Source organism: Pezoporus occidentalis, unplaced genomic scaffold, assembly GCF_034315485.1.
Source record: "Pezoporus occidentalis ecotype Australia unplaced genomic scaffold, CSIRO_AGI_Poc_V1 ctg118, whole genome shotgun sequence".
NCBI classification, from domain to species: Eukaryota; Metazoa; Chordata; class Aves; order Psittaciformes; family Psittacidae; genus Pezoporus; species Pezoporus occidentalis.
Window position 1 is genome coordinate 5,459,903 of NW_026912972.1, and position 17,748 is coordinate 5,477,650.

The 17,748-nt window shown below is 44.0% G+C and overlaps 1 long non-coding RNA gene across 1 annotated transcript; it reads left to right on the forward strand.

Moving 5' to 3' along the window:
* The first annotated feature begins 10,178 nt into the window (after nt 1–10,178).
* Nucleotides 10,179–17,163, forward strand: LOC134155803 (uncharacterized). The gene is made up of 3 exons (XR_009961731.1): nt 10,179–10,307; nt 15,530–15,645; nt 16,919–17,163. It is a non-coding gene; the product is annotated as an uncharacterized LOC134155803 (long non-coding RNA).
* The last annotated feature ends 585 nt before the right edge of the window (nt 17,164–17,748 follow it).

Below are 17,748 nucleotides of genomic sequence, written 5' to 3' on the forward strand. Positions count from 1 at the left end.
CTCACAAAAATAATGATACAACAGCTAATAGGGATTGAAGTTTTGTCTGTGAAATATCTGTGCTTCTTACCCTGGACATAAAGTTAGAACGACTAAATGTAGGATCAACTTCATCAGGGACTGTAGTGATAAGACAAAGGGGAATGGGTTCAAAAGTTCAGGTTAGATATAAGGAAGACGTTCTCCCTGTGAGGGTGCTGAGGCGCTGGCACAGGGTGCCCAGAGAAGCTGTGGCTGCTCCATCCCTGGCAGTGTTCAAGGCCAGGTTGGACACAGGGGCTTGGAGCAACCTGCTCTAGTGGAAGGTGTCCCTGCCCGTGGCAGGGGGTTGGAACTGAATGAGCTTTATGGTTCTTTCCAACCCAAAACACTATATGATTCTACCTGGGTCTGACTGACTTTCTTAGGTGACCTTGGGCAGGTCCCTCCATTTCTCTGCACTTCAGCTTACTGCCTAAGTTATGGTTTTCTTTATTTCTCCATTTATATTTTATTCACCTCAAAGCAGGATGGTTTTGCCTCTTTATATATTTTTTTTCACCTTTTGGTGTGAAGGTGACGGTCACATTCAATATTTGCACCAACCTCCTCATTAAAAACTAGTCATTTGCAACAGTGCTAATAAAACTTGGAAATAAACACTCATTTTTCTAGAAATATTTATAGTGCTCAGTACAGTCAAGGAATCATGGAGGAAAACATCGATAAAATGATATAAAATTATATCTCAATTCCAGTTTCCTTTTGGAGGAATATTTTCAAGCAGCCCATGGAGTACAACCAGCTTCAAATAGTTCAGTAACTTTGAGGAACTTCCAAGATTAAAATACACAGTGCTTGTTGCTCATAGACTTATGGTAATATGCAAGATTGAAAATCACAGCAAAAGCAAAATATGCCAAATTAATGCTAAACACCACTGCCCTGAGTATGTTGAAACCGTTCTTTGCTGGTGCTTGTAATGTTGTGTGAGTTTGATCCACCAGGAAGCACTTGTTTACAGCCTCAGCAATTTTATTTCTCTAATGCAAGAGGAAGGCATCATATTGTCTCACTCCTGCCTCAGTTATCTGCTTCATTGCTCTGAAGTCATATTGCTCAAGCTCCAGTCCCATTTTGTTCAGCAATGAAGGTTGTATGGATGAAGCAATACCAGGAGCAATACAATCAAATTACAGCCATTTCTGGGGGGAAAAAAATAATAAAAGCAAGCTGAAGGGAAGGAGACTTGGGAGAAGATTCTGAGCAACTTGATGACACTGAAAAGTAGGAAGGCAGAAATTATAATGGTCTCCATAGAGAAAATGAAAGTTATAAAGAAAGAATTCTTTCTGCACTTGAAGATTACAGCAGTATCTGTAGGAGATAACTGGTATCATCAGGAGATTTACAGGAGTTAATTGTATTTAAGCAAGTTATTGCTGATAGAGGTTACAGGGATCATCACTAGTTCTTGGGAGACTTTCCTACATTGAGTCTTGAGAATGCTTGGTATGCATTAGGCATTGCTAGGAGGGACTTAGCCTAGATTTAGTCTCTACTGCAGTCCTAGTACTTCAATATTTAGCTTTAAAAGGAGCTGGGTTTAGAGGGGCTTTTTACAAGGGCCTGTAGGGACAAACAAAGGGGAATGGCTTTAACCTGCCAGAACAGGGGAGATTGAGATGAGCTCTTAGGCAGAAGCTCTTCCCTGTGAGGGTGCTGAGGTACTGGCACAGGGTGCCCAGAGAAGCTGTGGCTGCCCCATCCCTGGCAGTGTTCAAGGCCAGGTTGGACAGAGGGGCTTGGAGCAACGTGGTCTAGTGGAAGGTGTCCCTGCCCGTGGCAGGGCGCTGGAACTGGATGAGCTTTAAGGTCCCTTCCAACCAAAACTGCTCTGTGATTCTATGATTCATCCATTAAAATGCATCAAGTAGCTGGGCTGCTAGAAACACCTAAAATCAAAGTAGATCACTGGGCAATGCACATTGCACATGTAAGCACAGAATATGACTGTGCAGACCTACACAGTTCTGCTTGAGGTAAGGACACTAGGCATACTTAGTATCTTCGAAAGCTATAATCTTTCCACATACCTTTTTCTGGTAGTCTGACCTTGAAGTTAGGATATGCTGAGTAGTGTAAAAAGTTGATAACAGGGGTTGCTTTTTCTAAGCTTCATCCTTATCACATGTAATAGAGCAGGGAGCAGAATCTGGTTGTCAAACAGCTTGGTAAGCTACGGAGCAGGTCAGTAAGCTGCTTCTTCCCAAGCTGCTTACGTGTCTCTGACAGTCACATCATGTTTTCCATGTTGAAAAGCTGATACCTTTCCTGTTAGCACAGAGGTTCATGTAGTGCTTTTTCCCTACTGTGCAGTCTCCTTCTTGACATTGAAGGGAATAATAAGGGCTAATATCAGGTTTTCTTTCTGTGCAGAGGAAGAGCATACACCTGCCTGTGCATCTGTAGATGGTTTCTGCAGTTAGTAAAAAATAGGGGTTTCTACCCTTTCAGGTATGGCTTAGGTGTGAACAGTACAGTGGGTCTGGTAATGTGAAATGCATGTAGTCCCATCACTAGCTTTGGTCAGGAAAAGAAAATCATAAAACTTCAGTGAGCACCGACTTCATCCTAATTCTTGCTCTTGGTACAAAGTTTGCTGCTCTAAATAAAGGTCTCTCTTGCAAATAGTAAGGGGACGCTGAGAATTTCAGTTACATCTGAGTTATGAAGTGTTAGAACTCCTTCCCAAAGCAAGTCTTTAGCTGATCAGATAAACATTGCACAAACATTTCTGCTGGGGCTGCAAAATCTTTTCTCTCCAGCATGCCTCAGCCTAGGAGAATGAATAAGGACAGCAGATGATGCTGAAGAGATGTGTCTGCTGCATTTCCTGATTGTTGTAGACAAAACACACATAAAGATTCCCCCCTTTCTTCTCTTAAAATTAATGCTGATCTGACAAAATACCTTCTCTTTCCTTCCCCCAAAATCTGATATGGTCTCTTGAAATATAAAAGTCTGGGTAGTCTACAAAAGTAGGGTCTTTATAGCTCTCCAGCCTCTATAATCTACCAGCAACTGTGTGTGTAATCACAGGGAATCAAAGCTTCCTCTGAGAGGAAATTTGAGCTAAAGCAGAGAAAGAAATAACCACAAAAATTTTGTTATATTTCGGAAAAAAAAGGAGGTAAATAAAAATATTATTCTCTTGCAAAATCATTACTACCACAAGTGATGGTCCAAGAAAAAGAGCTCATTGCCTGCCATAAAATCATATTCAAAGCTACATATCCAGCAGAGATCTTGACCAAAAGTTTCCCCAGAAGCTGGCACATTGCCGTAAGAGGGCATCACAGTGTGGGCATGGAGTACCTTCTCACTGCAGAAACGTGATGCATCATAAATTATTGTCAGTACTTTAAGGGCATTAATTGAATTACTCCCTGCAGAAAACACTTTAGTCAAGCTGGGTTTAGGTAGAGCCTCGCCAGCTGCCTCTGCAGAGCCTTCCTACCCTCCAGCAGATCAACATTCCCACTCAACTTGGTGTCATCTTCAAACTTGCTGAGGGTGCACTCAGTCCCCTTGTCCAGATAACTGGTAGAGATATTAAACAGTATGGTTGTGACCAACTAGATTTAACTCCATTCACTACCATCTTTTGGGCTTACAAATCCAGCCACCTTTTTACCCAGTGACCAGTACACCCATCCAAGCCATTAGCAGTCATCTAACAGGAACAGAGCTACTGCAGATAGAAGTGTTGTTTATCCACTGCAAATAAGAGAGTTGTTTATAAGTGAGTGTGGTCTTGAGGGGCCTATATTTATTCCTGTCACATCTGCAAAGCTGCCTGGGAAACATCAGCAAATCGTGTGCACAGCAGATCTTCTTGTAAACACATGAAGCCAACTTTGTAGCTCCCAAACACTGGTTTCTGCCCTGGGAAAACACAGGCAGTCACCTGTAATTCAGGAATCCCTCCAGTTCTCCCTTCTCTTGATGGATTCACCGCTATTGCAACACTGTGACTCTGTGTGTGCTAAAACTATCTCTCAAAAATATTAGGCTCTGGCATGAAGCTGTGCATGCTGAAGCTTAAGCAAAACTGAGAGCCCAGGATGCTGTTTTCTAAGCTAAAAGCTAAGGTGCTGTAGCTTTTCTTTTGGCACAAGGAAGAGCTGCTGTGTGTGCTTGCTGGAGGGATAAAAGCAGGGTTTATAAACAGTGTGCACCTGAGGTTCAGAGGTTTAGTTCCTATTCCACATTTAAGCAGCAGCAAATCTTTTGGAAGACCATGTTGTAGCTCAAAAACTGGGAGAAAGAATTGGAGAGACAAAAGCTTGTAGCAGAGAGCTGAAGCCTTGCAGACCAGCACACACGGAGACTATTAGTGATGGAGCTGTTTGCATTTGGTGCCTCAGCAAGTAGAAAGGAACATGCTAAGTAAAAAGCATGAAGCTAATGAGATGGGTAATTCACTTTCTCAAGCAAAGCAGGCCTGTGCAGCAGTTTGTTTTCTCTCTTCTCTTTCCATACACAGCCAGTCCACATGAGCTTTTATCGTGGATGGACTTAGAGCTGGCCAAAGCATTTGCAAATTCTTGTCCTGCAAAGTGCCAGGACTTCTGCATGCCTGCATGTTTTCAACTTCCAATTCTGTTTGCAAAACACATTCATCCTATGGCAGCTGGCCATTTTAGTTGCATAGTAGACTCTGACTGCTCTGGTGAGTAAAAGGCTGCTTGCTTGTGACAGGCTGTGGGATAAGACCTTGGTACTGTAAGCATCTTGAAACACAGACTTTCTCCTTGGGCTTTCAGTAATGCCCCAGGATTGACACTCATAAACAAAATGGTATCTGGGATTGACACTGTTCTCTAGATTAGGGTCCCACATCTGCAAATATTTGCACAAATGTTTATCCCTAAGCCCATGGCTGGGCCCATCAGTTGCAAGCTGCTTAACTTGAAACAGCAGGGAGCTGTGTTGGGTTTGGTGGTAGTCCTCCTTTAAACAGCACCAGAGCATACAAAAGGCAGAGGGAGAGGAGTGGTCGGATGAATACATTTCTCTCAGTCTCACTGGCTAACCATCATGGCAGGAGAGAGAGCTTCTAGTCTGTATCCAAAGTGTTAGCAGAATCATAGAGCCATAGACTGGTTTATGTTGGAAGTGACCTTAAAGCTCATCCAGTTCCAACCCCTGCCATGGGCAGGGACACCTTCCACTAGACCACGTTGCTCCAAGCCCCTGAGTCCAACCTGGCCTTGAACACTGCCAGGGATGGAGCAGCCACAGCTTCCCAGGGCACCCTGTGCCAGCGCCTCAGCACCCTCACAGGGAAGAACTTCTGCCTAAGAGCTCATCTGTATCTCCCCTCTGTCAGAAGGTGATATACAGCCTAAACTGTGGGGTGCTCAGGCTTTGTCCTAGAGCATCTTGGACAGACCTGAATAGGTGTATTTTGCAAAACCTGTCTGTTTGTAAGCCTGCTGGGAGCAGCCCTGCCTCTGTGTGCAGTGTGTTAAAAAGTGTGTCCTTTCCTGAAGGTGCTGCCTGGATCCCACCGTGTTGGCTGATTCTCTCAGATAAGGGTAACTTCATCAAGCGCATGACAGCTGATGGGCCCAGATGCAGAACTGTTTTTCAGCAGCTTAATAAATTACCACTCATCAGGTGAGGTGCAGACACTGTCAGGGTGTGCTCACAGCCTCCCCACCTGGGATGGAGAGGAACTGGGCCAAAATCTTCAGGAATGGGACCATGCTGCTTCTCTACTTGACAGTAAACTGCTGGGGCTCAGTAGGCAAGAGTAGTGACTTGTTACACTGGTATACAAAACCCCAAGTCTCATCCCAAAGTCATCATTTACAATAGTATACATAAAGGGTGTTTGGTTTTTACATTTCCTTTCACTTCCAGATAGGTGAAAGATGATGCTCATGAGAGATTTCTGCTGAAGTGTGTGATGTAGCCTGTAGCCAAGTTACTGGGACCTTCTGACCACTACTTTCTTTTGGCCAAGATTTTACTCACTGGCCTCGCTTCAGTGGAGCAATGATACTCTTACTCAGCCCACAGGTTCTCATGACAAAGAACAATATTAGTAATAGCTTATTAAGGAATATTTATGGCAGGTTTAAATAGCTGCTGCATGTCTTTTCTGTCTATATTGTGTAAATTATTTATTTCTGTTAAATATACCTGGATGTCTCAGATACCTATTTACTTTTAATAGCAGTGAGAGAAAAAGGGGATGATGCAAACTTCTCCAAAAACCAGAAAGTCATTTCTGCTGTATTCTGCTATTCATTTTCAGCAGGCTGTACAATGCGAAGGAGACAGGTTCAGGAACACATACTACTTGTAAATAAAACTGCTTGCCTGTGAATCTCAGATGAGAGTGCCTGTTGGAAATGTGCAATTGCAGTTTATGAAACAGGAAACAGATGTACTCTGTATTGTAACTCTCTGTGGTTGGGAGTTGGGGAGGTAGAAAGAGTATGATAGCTTCAGTCAAAGATACACTGCAAAGTAAAGGACTGTTAACTCCGAGAATAAGAAGTAACACGTGTCACTTACTGCCATGCTTCTCTGTGGGCTTCAGGGTGCTTTGCAGATAGTAACTAATTAGCTATTGTCCCCTCTGCCTCTGATTTGTGATAGGGACATGAAGACCATGATTCAGTGGTATGGTAAGTCCAGCTCTTGGGTTCCTAGCATTAGATCAAACCATGGTGGCAGCATGATGCAAAACAAGACAATCCCATGTAAAGTCACTTTTCTACCTCAAAAATGTTCTAAAAAGTGCAACTGGGTGAACTCTGCATTAGCAAATGTTATGCTAAGTTAGGAAGTGTCTGATTTCTGACAGCTAGGACAAAGCATGAAGCCAGGTGAAATTCCATCTCATATACTCTGTATTAGTTGATGGAAATGTAATTGTGTGAGCTGCTGTGATGAAGGTTACATCCATGATGCAAGTACATAGATCTGCTTCCAGTTACTGTGGAACCAAGTCTCCAGGACCTGGACCTGGAGAACAGAGGTGGCAACTTGCAGTCCCAACTCCATGCAACTGGGCCCATAAAAGGAAGTTTTGGCCACCCGATGACAGCTGCTGAGCTGCTTTTGCTTCAAATGTGTGTAAGCAAATGAGCAGGTTCATGCTCATGTCTGCCTTGCTGAGCTTTTGTTCCAGACACATCAGCCATTGCCTGTGCACGTGCTGCTTCTTTGCTGATGGGGCACATTAGGAGATGACCCACAAAATGCTTCCTGCTAGGATTTTGTCTCCAGTGGCATCTTTATCTAACATTCATTGATGTGTCTATCACCAGAATACCCAGTGTTTAAACTGCTGGCTGTACAGTACCCCTGCAAGATAATTGTGAGCTACTGTCCCTGTTAACCAATGGGGCAGTGAGGCACCAAGGCAGGAAGCACTGATGCTTAAGGGCTGAATTGTTCCTACCCAAGGCCAGGTTGGAGTGGGCTTGGAGCAACCTGGTTTATTGGAAGGTGTCCCTGCCTATGGCAGGGGGTTGGAACTGGATGAGCTTTCAGGTCCTTTCTAACACAAATCAGTCTGGGATTCTATGATTCTATCCTTGGTGCCTATGATGAGACTCACTGTTCTATTGGCAAAGGAAAGAAGAAAGCAGACAGGAGAGATATGTTTGGATGTAGACTGCCGGACTGCAGTTTCCTTGGAGTTCAGAGCTCAGCAGGAGCTCTGAGAGCTGGCTGTTCTCCCAAGACACTGCCTCTCACAACTCCTGCTGAGCACAGAGCTTAGCAGGCGATCCGAGAGTCTGAGGTTTTCTTCAGATTCCATTGTTGAGCTGTGCCTTGCAGCTGCAAGAGGCAGGGGCACCTAAATCCACCCCATTTTTGAACATGCTGGTATACCTATCTCAGTAGCAACATAAGCAGTTGGGGAAGCGGTATGCTATCCTATATCTCTCTACCATGCACACAACTGTCTGCTTCTCACAGCGTGGCCACCGGTTATGCTCTCAGCATCTGAGCTCCATGGGAAAGCAGGGATACAAATGGATCTGAAACTCATTTCAGGCTAAATTTCTGAGATATTGATGCCTTTCTTTTCCGAGCAGCTCCAGTGGACTTCGTTTAAATTTCCTGATATGTTTCTGCTGTTGGACTCAAATTTATGAGTCTGCTCTGAAAAGCAAAGCCATGTTCCCAAATTAAAAGCAAAGCCATGTTCCCAAAGCCTGGGGACTGGCATGTGTGAGACGATGGGAAAAGTAAACAGCACTCCATGGGGAAGAGATTTTACCTGGGCTTTGATTTCTTTCCTGTGTCCAACAAGAAAGGGCGTAAGAACTTGACCTAACTTTGGTTTCTTCACTGGCAAGCTCAGACAGCCTGTTGGGAAAGCAAGGTCAAGCAGAGGCAAGTGTGCAGAGGTGGGCAGCATCAGCGTGACACCAGGAGCAGAGGGAAGGAAATTGGCACATCAAGTTGTTTTCTTCCATTGTGCCAAGCAAGAGCAACTGGGGAGAATAGGTTGTTGCAACGTAGGCAAGCGGAAACAGATGGAACTCTGCTCCCCCATGGCCAGGCAGCGCTGCAGTCAGCTTGAGAAGGGGATGTGATAGAAGCTGTGGGATGCCCAAGTATCAGAGCAGGGCATCTGAGGTCACCAGGGTGGGTTTCAGAGTGAGAGCTGGCTAGTGTCGAAACACTCTGTGGTATTCCAATGGGAATATGAAATAAAGCCATCCTTACAGCATTTGTTGGGCTGTTGCTAGGCAAAGGTTTCAAAAACAATCATATTTTGCAAACTGATTCCTTCTTGTCTTTTTTCTTCCCTCTATTTTTCTCTCCTTTCCTGAGGCCCTTAATAAGCTGTGTGGGCAGAACGTGATTTTTATCGCATTTAACTCTTCCTTGCTGTTACTGTGACTCCTCAAATCACCCATGAGTTGATTTACAAAACATTCGTCCAGGTATTTGGTGCATTGCAATTCAAGTTCCTTTGGCTGCATTGGTTCCTAAGGCCCAGGAATTGTTTCTTCTCCACAAGAACTGGCTGAAGGAGATGAGTTTTCACAGCTTATAGCTGGTATGACTTTTCTTCTCTGTGGGGATTGGAAACCCTTATTCTTTAGACATTATTAAGTGCAATCTGTTAGAATGTGTTAAAACATATCAAGTGCTTTAAATTAAGTGCACCAGAACAAAGCTATTTACTTCATAAGATTACTTTGTACGTGAATCTTAGCTACTTGTCAGATATCATGATTACAGCCATGAAATGGTCCGCCTTTTTTTCTTTCGTGAGTGGTGGATGGAAATAAACCTAGATTCACCCTTCCAAATATGTTTCCCCTTGTGCCATGACATCCCACTGCCTACACTGATTTGTTGTTTGCCAAACATGCTTTTGTGGATGATCTCTCTTGTGCCCTCCAGGGCAGCTTGCTTTCCTCACTGCTATTTGGGGCCATGGCAATGAGGTATGCTTGCATCAGTGTCCAGGACATGGAGGTCAGTGCTGGCAGGGCAGCCCTAAGCATCAGCCACACTTTGCCAGCAGGAGAAGAAAGGGTCATGTATTGCTCAAAGCCCCAGCTGCTTGCTTTTGATCTGCTGGGCTGTCATTAAGACCTACACTCACTGCATTTAACTGTAGGCACCTACCTGGCAACTCTCTCAGCTGCCCTGAACCCCTTCTCTGGGATTACAGCCATGAAGCAGGCTCTGCAGCTGTAAGCCCTGCATGCTGACGCATGGATGATGACATCCAGAGCCTCCTGGCATGTGACCAGCTCCAGGCCTCACTGTCCAGTTTGTCCGTTCCAGGAAAGATCAGAAGCACCTAAGCCTGGTTTCCAATGAGCTAGAGGTGAGATCATCCCTGGCACAAACACCAGAGCAGAGATCTGCCTTTCTCAAAGCCATGGCCTCCCAGCCCTGCTCTGGCCCACTAAAAGCTGCTGTTTCAATCTTCCCTCTCCTGAATGTATCCCATCCTGAGTGGAAGGCTGAAGGTAGGAGGTCACCTCTCCATATTCCCTCCAGGGCAGACAGCTGAAGACAGGAGGTCCACATCACCCCAGGGCCTAAGTTGCTTGGCTCAACAATGACTGGCAAGAGACACAGGTGGCTGATTTTCAAGGCAAAGGATTAACATCACTTCCTGAACTTCGTGACATAGCACTGATCCTCCCTGCTGGAGCAGCTTTGAGGGTGGTCATGCTGCTTGGCCACAAGATTAGCAGCCAATTTCTTGGCATTGACTAGTGCTGTTGGCTTCATTTGGTTAGTATCAGCAAAGGATTTCAGCTCAGGTTTGTATCTGTCAATCATTATTCCTACTCAGTGTCTAGTATATTGTATTCTCTCCCATCATCCCAAGTTGACAATCAGGTTATCCCCGAAGAGTACACAGGATACATTTGAAAGCACACAACTTCACACTATTTGCAGAGCACCAAATGTTTCCTGTGTCCAAATGCTTGCTTTTAGCTCCCTGGTTTTCCCATGGCACTTTGCATACATTTTATCTCCTTGAGCGCCACAAAGGAATCTACATTGTCACATGTGAAAAAGTGGTCTTGAATGAATTAGTCTTTGCATCTCAGCTGGAAAATAATAATTTGAACCATTCCCCTGAAGCAGTGAAATAATATGTGTAAAGTGCCTGAGAGGAGCCCAGCTTGGAGGCTTCTACCGGATAAGAAAGTTCAGATAGACAAAAAACCTTGCACAAAGGAGAATGTCATGAGACCAGCCCATAGAATATACTGAGGAAGACAGAAAACAACAAGTCTAAGTAATTTTGGTAGCAGTTTGCATTTATGAAGTTCTGGCTCATCAGATGTGTCAAATTAGGCAAATATACAAGTGCTATGTTTATCATACCAGGCTCCTAATGAACATCCTCTGTCTTCAGGAGCTCCATTTAAACAAACAAGAGGCAGAATGGCTGGGAGGTAATGAGGTGGTGAGAGGAATTTATGTTGAATTCAGCACTTCTCTGACTAACTCTCAATCCATTAGTCCCAGAAGAAATTTCCAAGCATCTTGCTTGAAAGATAGCTCTCTTACGCCATGTTGGCTAAATGGCCTGAACCATGTGATGTCTACTGCCGACAGAGCCCAGACCCCAGCTCAGATCCTGCTTCCATGGAGAGTGTTACAGTATCACAGTATCACAGTATGATAGAGATTGGAAGGGACCTCAAAAGATCATCTAGTCCAATCCTCCTGCCGGAGCAGGAACACCTAGATAATGTTACACAGGAATGTGTCCAGGCGGGTTTTGAATGTCTCCAGGGAAGGAGACTCCACAACCTCCCTGGGCAGCCTGTTCCAGTGTTCCGTCACCCTCACTGAGAAGAAGTTTCTTCTCAAGTTTAAGTGGAACCTCTTGTGTTCCAGTTTGTACCCATTAGTGTAGTGTATCCAAGTGTTGGATAAATCCAAGATTCCCAGGGGTGCAGGATTTGCTGGTGATGTGAACCAGGCCAGTCTTTGCTTTCTTCCATGCAGACTCACTTCCTGCATTAAGCTCTTGTTCTTCAAGTGCTTCATCTAGTCTAATTGGGCTGCTAGACTGAAGTGCTCTGATATTCAAGTGAATATCCCAAACATCATTTTCATCAGTTCCTTCTCACTGCATGCTCTGACTGTAACTGACAGCCATGAGCAGCAAAACCACCCCAGGAAAGAAAACTATAAACAAGTCAGAAGATCTCATATGCAGAGACGGACAATTTCTCCTTAAACTCAGTTTCACCCCATGTCACCAAAGAAGTAATTCACAGATGCAATCTTAAAACCTAGTTAATAGGTAAGCGGGCGTATAGCCTGGCTAAAGATGAGGTCTGCGTACCAGAGAGCTGATACATGTCTTCAGTACCTTGATGACTGTATCTCTGCACTGTGATTGCATTGTCCCACATCCTAGGTCTCTTACTAGGATTATGAAAGGCTGAGATTTGGGATATTTTCCTGAACAAATACCCAGTGTCTAGTGGGGGCTTGTGAATGTTCTTAGAGCAGTGATATCACAGCTCTCAAAGGGTAACTTTACCTTTTCTTAAGGGTTTTCTAAATGTGACTATTTCAATGTGTCATATAATCATATGCATTTATCCCTTAATTATTCCTATTATACCTGCTGGAGTTCTTTTTTCCCTTCAGGGTTGGAATCACCAGTAATTTCCACCTAGTCTCACTGGTGATCCCTTTGCCAGAGATGTTGATTTCTAACGCACACAGCAGTTACATACAAATGAATTATAACCATCTTCACTTACTGTTTTACAAATCTGTGTCTCAGATGATAACCTCCACCCCAATCCCCACTTTCAGATTGTATTTCTTCCACTGAATATCTGCATTTTGGATCACTCTCCCCCCCTGGCCTTTCACCTTTCCTCCCTCCCATCACTACCCTAAACTGAGTCTTGTTTCACTGTTTCCTCCTCGTATTTCGAAGTGTTCAGTGCAACACGGATGTTGGCTGCATGTTTCAAAGTCATTTCAGATGTGAATGTACTCATTCCTTTTTATTCTCAAGGAATTAATGAGGTTGTTAAATAAAACCAGACACCAACTTTAATCTTTTTACCTGTTCCCTCAGTATCTCTGCTTTTCAGTGTGGAACAGCTACTATTTCTTCTTGTTCTATGGTTATTCCATCAGTTTGCTTTCTGGATGAAGGGCTTCACATCTTCTCCACTCTATATGTCTCTTGAGACATCATACTAAATTTTTCTTTCTTTCCCTGCAACATCACCTTCAACTCGTTTGGGACTACTTGTCCATGTCTAAAGTAGAGTTGTGGTTTATTTGGTGCAATAAGCTCTCTTCCTGTGTACGTGTGAATACGCAAAGGAGACTAAAAATGAACATGTAGGCTTAGCACCCCTGCTGTTTCTTGTTCCTAGGACTTTTTGTATACTGAACTATGATTTGCCCTTAAGGATACAGCTAATGCGGGTTTCTCTTTCCCACATAATCTTCTCTCTGTTTGTGGAGACAGCAGGAGACAGGGTTGTGACCTGTTGGGTTGTGTCGCTCATCCACAGAGAACAGAGCAAGGTTAATCTTGGCAGTGTTTTCCAGGACTTTGCTCGGACCACCTTGCTATGACTCAAGCTCAGGCTGTTCCCTTTGAGAGTTGATGCTACCATCTAGCAGACTTCACAGCCGGGATTCATCTTTAGCCCCTTGGCTGCTTCTTTGCTCACTTCATCCCTTTCATCCAGGTGCCATGTCCCATTTTCTCACCTTTCAACATGACTGATGCCTTCAGCACCACTGGGACATGCTGTTTCTGGTTACAAGCTTCACAACTCCTCAGAAAACGGCTACATTTTAAAAAGTATTGTGCACCCAGCATCTTCCCTAAGGACCAGTGAAAGTTTTTGAGTGCTTAGCACATGTGAATCATGGTAAACATAGACTTTTAGCCCTAACCTCTATTCTGAAAGTTTAAGCTGTAAATAGGGCTGCAGAAATGTTCACTAAAGGAGCTGTCAGTACACATACATCATCTATTTATCATTTTTATATTGTACCAAGCTTAACCCAAAGGAAGCATCCTTCCTTTATCTCCTCTCTCTCCAACAGGTTTGAATACTCAACTGTTTCCACTGTAAGTTCATTTCTTCTGCTGGCAGCAAAGTTAGAATAACTTTTGAGAAGAAATTTATTCTGCAGTTGTTACAGCTCAGGCACTTTTATATGTGGATCAATACTGAACCAGCAATTTGGAGGTGGCATCTTGGCTTTTTGACTCAGGAATGAAGTGGTGGACAACACTACTAGATTGTTTCACTGCCCCTATGAGACATTTCATAGATCTGCTAACAAGAAAAGCTATAGTATCTGTAGCCTGTGACCATACAAATACACATCCACATCATACCGTGCAGTGACATCTTTTTAATGCAAATGGACACCACCTAATTCTCACAGTGTTTATAGCATAACTATGGCTGAATGGAGTTCTTTGGGGTCAAAATCCTATTCCCATGAAAGCAAATGGGAATTTTTCCTCTGGCTTTCCTGGAATCCTGATCTGGCAAGCCATGAATGCAGATACATCGCATTTCTTTCTCTTTCTTCATTAACTTACTGTGATTTTTTTCCTGGGAATCAGATTAGAGAATTCTCATTTGGCCAAATACCTCTCTGAGGTACTCCAGTGAGACTGGAACATTTCCTGTGGCTATCATATCCTCTTCAGTATGCTTCAAAGTGAACGTCACAGCCTTTAACCATTGAAACAGGCTTTTCTTTCACAGCAGCAAAACAGCAAACCAGCCTGGATAAGATGAGAGGAAGACCATAAATATTACATAGGGTCTGAGGTATTTGCTGTAAATTCAACAGGAACTTTTCCTGCTTCTCACTGGGAGAGATTTCTTGGGAATAGAAAACTCTCTGGAGTTTCTAACAACTTCTTAAGTGCTATTGGGATTTTAACATTCCATATTACACAACAGGAAGCAGAAATGCTGCATACAGTTGCCTTTAATAGGAAACAGTCTATATAGCAAGGGAGGAATATTTTAAATGGTCTTTCCCTTTCTTTTGTATTTTTTAGTTAAAATGTGGTTTAAATAATTTTTCATTTACAGAACTCTCTATGCTTCTCTATACTGACAGCCACTAGGACAACCTGTTATACTCTAGAGGCTAACTGGATCCTCATTCTCTCAAAGCTATGGGACTGGGTTGGGAAGCCCAGGAGAAGAGGCTGTCATACAAGTGCCCTCAGGCTTCAGCTTTGTGTTTGCAGATGTTCTTGCACAGATAGGACTGAGCTGAATCTAGATCCAGGCATTCTTTAATGTCAGCAGGACCTCCTAACCTTCAGCTTGAAGCAAGATGAGTTTCCTGTTGAGCCTCTCTTAGAATGGGGCAAGCTTCAAACTTCAAATTGGCAGTGTCTGGTTTTGTTCGCCTGGAATATGAGTTTCGAATACAAAAGCCTGACTGGGAATAGCAAGCCCACATAAAGGGAATGGGATGCCGGTTAAATCTACAAGTCAGACTTCTGACTCCTCGCTTATGCTGAGCATCAGAAAAGGCAGGCAGAAAAGAAAGGCAGGTAGGGCCATTCCTGAAAAAGGGGTTTCCATACCCTCCCTAAAAATGCCAAATGCCTCCTTTTCTCATTTACACGAATTAAAAAAAACGCAGTCAGTACAACATATATAGCAAACTATAGTTAGCAACTCCTTAGTAACTCCTTCACAGAGAATTTACTCCCTAGGATCTTAATTCACTGAGGCATGGCTTAGCCTTCTGCTACAGATGGGTTATGCTGTTTGAGGTTGTGCACACGGTCAGGGTGGTTTGCTGAACAGTGTTTGCTAGTCATATAGCCAACACCTGACAGCAAGGAAGGATTCCCCTTGCTCCTCACTCTGGAGAACTATCTTTGTGCTTATTGAGAAATACCTAGACCATTTGAGAGTCATAAATGTGTTTCCTGACTTTCAGCTGAGAGAAATTCCTTCCAACTGATGTTGCTTCTTTATACAAACCGCAGGGTACATGGGCTTGAATCGAACCCAGCCCTTTCACTTGAAGGTAATTTGTGGCTGTTCCTTGGGTCTGAGCAAAGAACGGGGCTTGAACTTCTCCTTCCCCAAAAGCAAGTGGCTGGTGAGTAACACTTGTGAGTAAGCCTCATCAGATGTCTGTGCAAATGAACCTTTCCCCCACCCTGTCTGTAACACGTACAGAGTGATCCAAAGAAAGTTGGGGTTTTCTGTGAAAGTGGGGCTAGAGCAAGCCTTGGCACAGGAGTTAACCTCCAACTGCAGAGAAGCTCTGCCTGGAACCCTTGTTTCATTTCCAAATATACATGTGGGATAATGTTTACAGTAAATACAGATCACCTCCACGTCTGGGAAAGAATTTCATCTCCATGCACTTCCGTGCTTTCCAAGAGAGTTACATTTTATAGCATGTTTTTTATTTATAAGTGGTAGAAAGGGGCCTGTGTTGTAACAAATGAGTAATCAATGGGTAGCACCCAGCAGCTTGCTGTTGGTTGGGTGTAATTTTCCCATCTGTAAAGTGCTCATAGAGATTCACTGACCATTTACAAACTCTGTGCACCACTTAGAAATCAGACTGCTGAAAAGGTGAATATAAGAGGCCATATATTAAAGGAAATTTCATGCCTGGGAGTTGCATTAGGTCCTGGGTGGTTTAGTTCCATACTTATTGGACAACAGTGAGAAAAGGGCTCCTGTGCCTTTCCAGCCTCTCCCAAAAAGAGCAGGACAGACAGAGTTTTTGTCCTGGAAGTTTGCTTGCATGCTCATCCTCAGAGTCTGGTACCTTTTGCTCATGTTTGTAGTCATTTCCAGGCAAAGCTGTTGTGAATAATAACTAGACTGAGACTGAGATCTGGAAGTGAGCTCCTGAAGAAAGCTTTTGTCCCTCTGTGCCAGAGGCTTGCATGCTGAGTCCAGATTCAGACAAACCCTTACCAGTATCCCCTGCAACAGGCTTAGAGGGACAGAGATGTAGCACAGGGATCACTGTTTGCAGCTTAGGTGTGATTATAAAACAACACTATGGTGGGAAGCAGCTCTGGCTGGAGCAGTTGCTCCTGGGGATGGGCCCGCAGAGCTCCCTCTGTGCTTTTTTTCCCTTTAAATTGGAAGCTGTCTCCTTGCTTGGAGACGCAGGAATCCTGTCTTCACCTTCTCCACCCTGCATCTGAGCTCCAGAGCAGAGGCCACCACAGCCGGGCAATGGGCTTTGCCGGATGATGAGAAGAAACATCAGCCTCAGCCCCAGCTGGGAGGGATGGGAAGGATTCTACCCTCTTGTAATCTGCTTTTTTGCTGCTCTGGAGTGAGGCATGGGAGAGCAAGCTGATGACAGATCAGGCCTTTTACCTCACTCCAGCTCTTTCCTGCAGGCAGTGCTTAATCTCTGTTTCAGCATTTCTGTGCCCTTGGGATCCAGGAGATGCAGATTCCCTTTGCAGTCCTGCTCCTGACCCGCAGTGTGACTGCAAGAAGTCATTTCACAGCTGCCTGCCTTAGTTTCGCCATGCAGGATTCCTGTCTCTCACCCCTCTCTAGGGGATGCTGAGCATGAGGTTTATCCAGGAACTAAATTACCTGTAAAAGAGATAAAAGAAAGGTTCCGGTTACAAAATTAGATTCCTGGTTAGTAGCTTCTGACCCCTCTCATTTCTGGGGCTACAATTCATTTCTATTTGTGATTTTGAGCATGTCTGAACAATTTTGGCAAGTTTGGTGTCAGGAGTTTCTGATCTGGAGCTGTCTGCAAGAAAAATAGAGAGGTCTGTGTGTATTTTTGCCTTTCCAGGACTGAAAGCTGCTGTAAGTCCCAGAAAGGCTCTTCCTACATTAACAACATTTTGTGGCTTCTATCATGAGGCATATTTAAAAAGGCTTGGTTTCCATAACATGAATAATAAGGTGAAAATTGTCTCCTGTTACTATTTCTCAAGTCTAGCCCTCCTCCCAGTTAGTACCAGAACTGTCCCCCCCTGCCCCTGAGCATTGAATTCAACTGCTTAGGCTTGTTAATAGCTCTTAGGTTTAGCTTCCTGCATAAAGCCGTAACTGTAGCTCCTCAGTGGGTATAAATAGACACAAATACACAATGCAGTGATGCTGACTGACATTAACTGGGAAGAAAGCCCAAACGTGTATTCCTTCGCTTCACCTCTGCTGTCTGTCTTCTGAATGCAGACACACACACATACCAGCATGCATC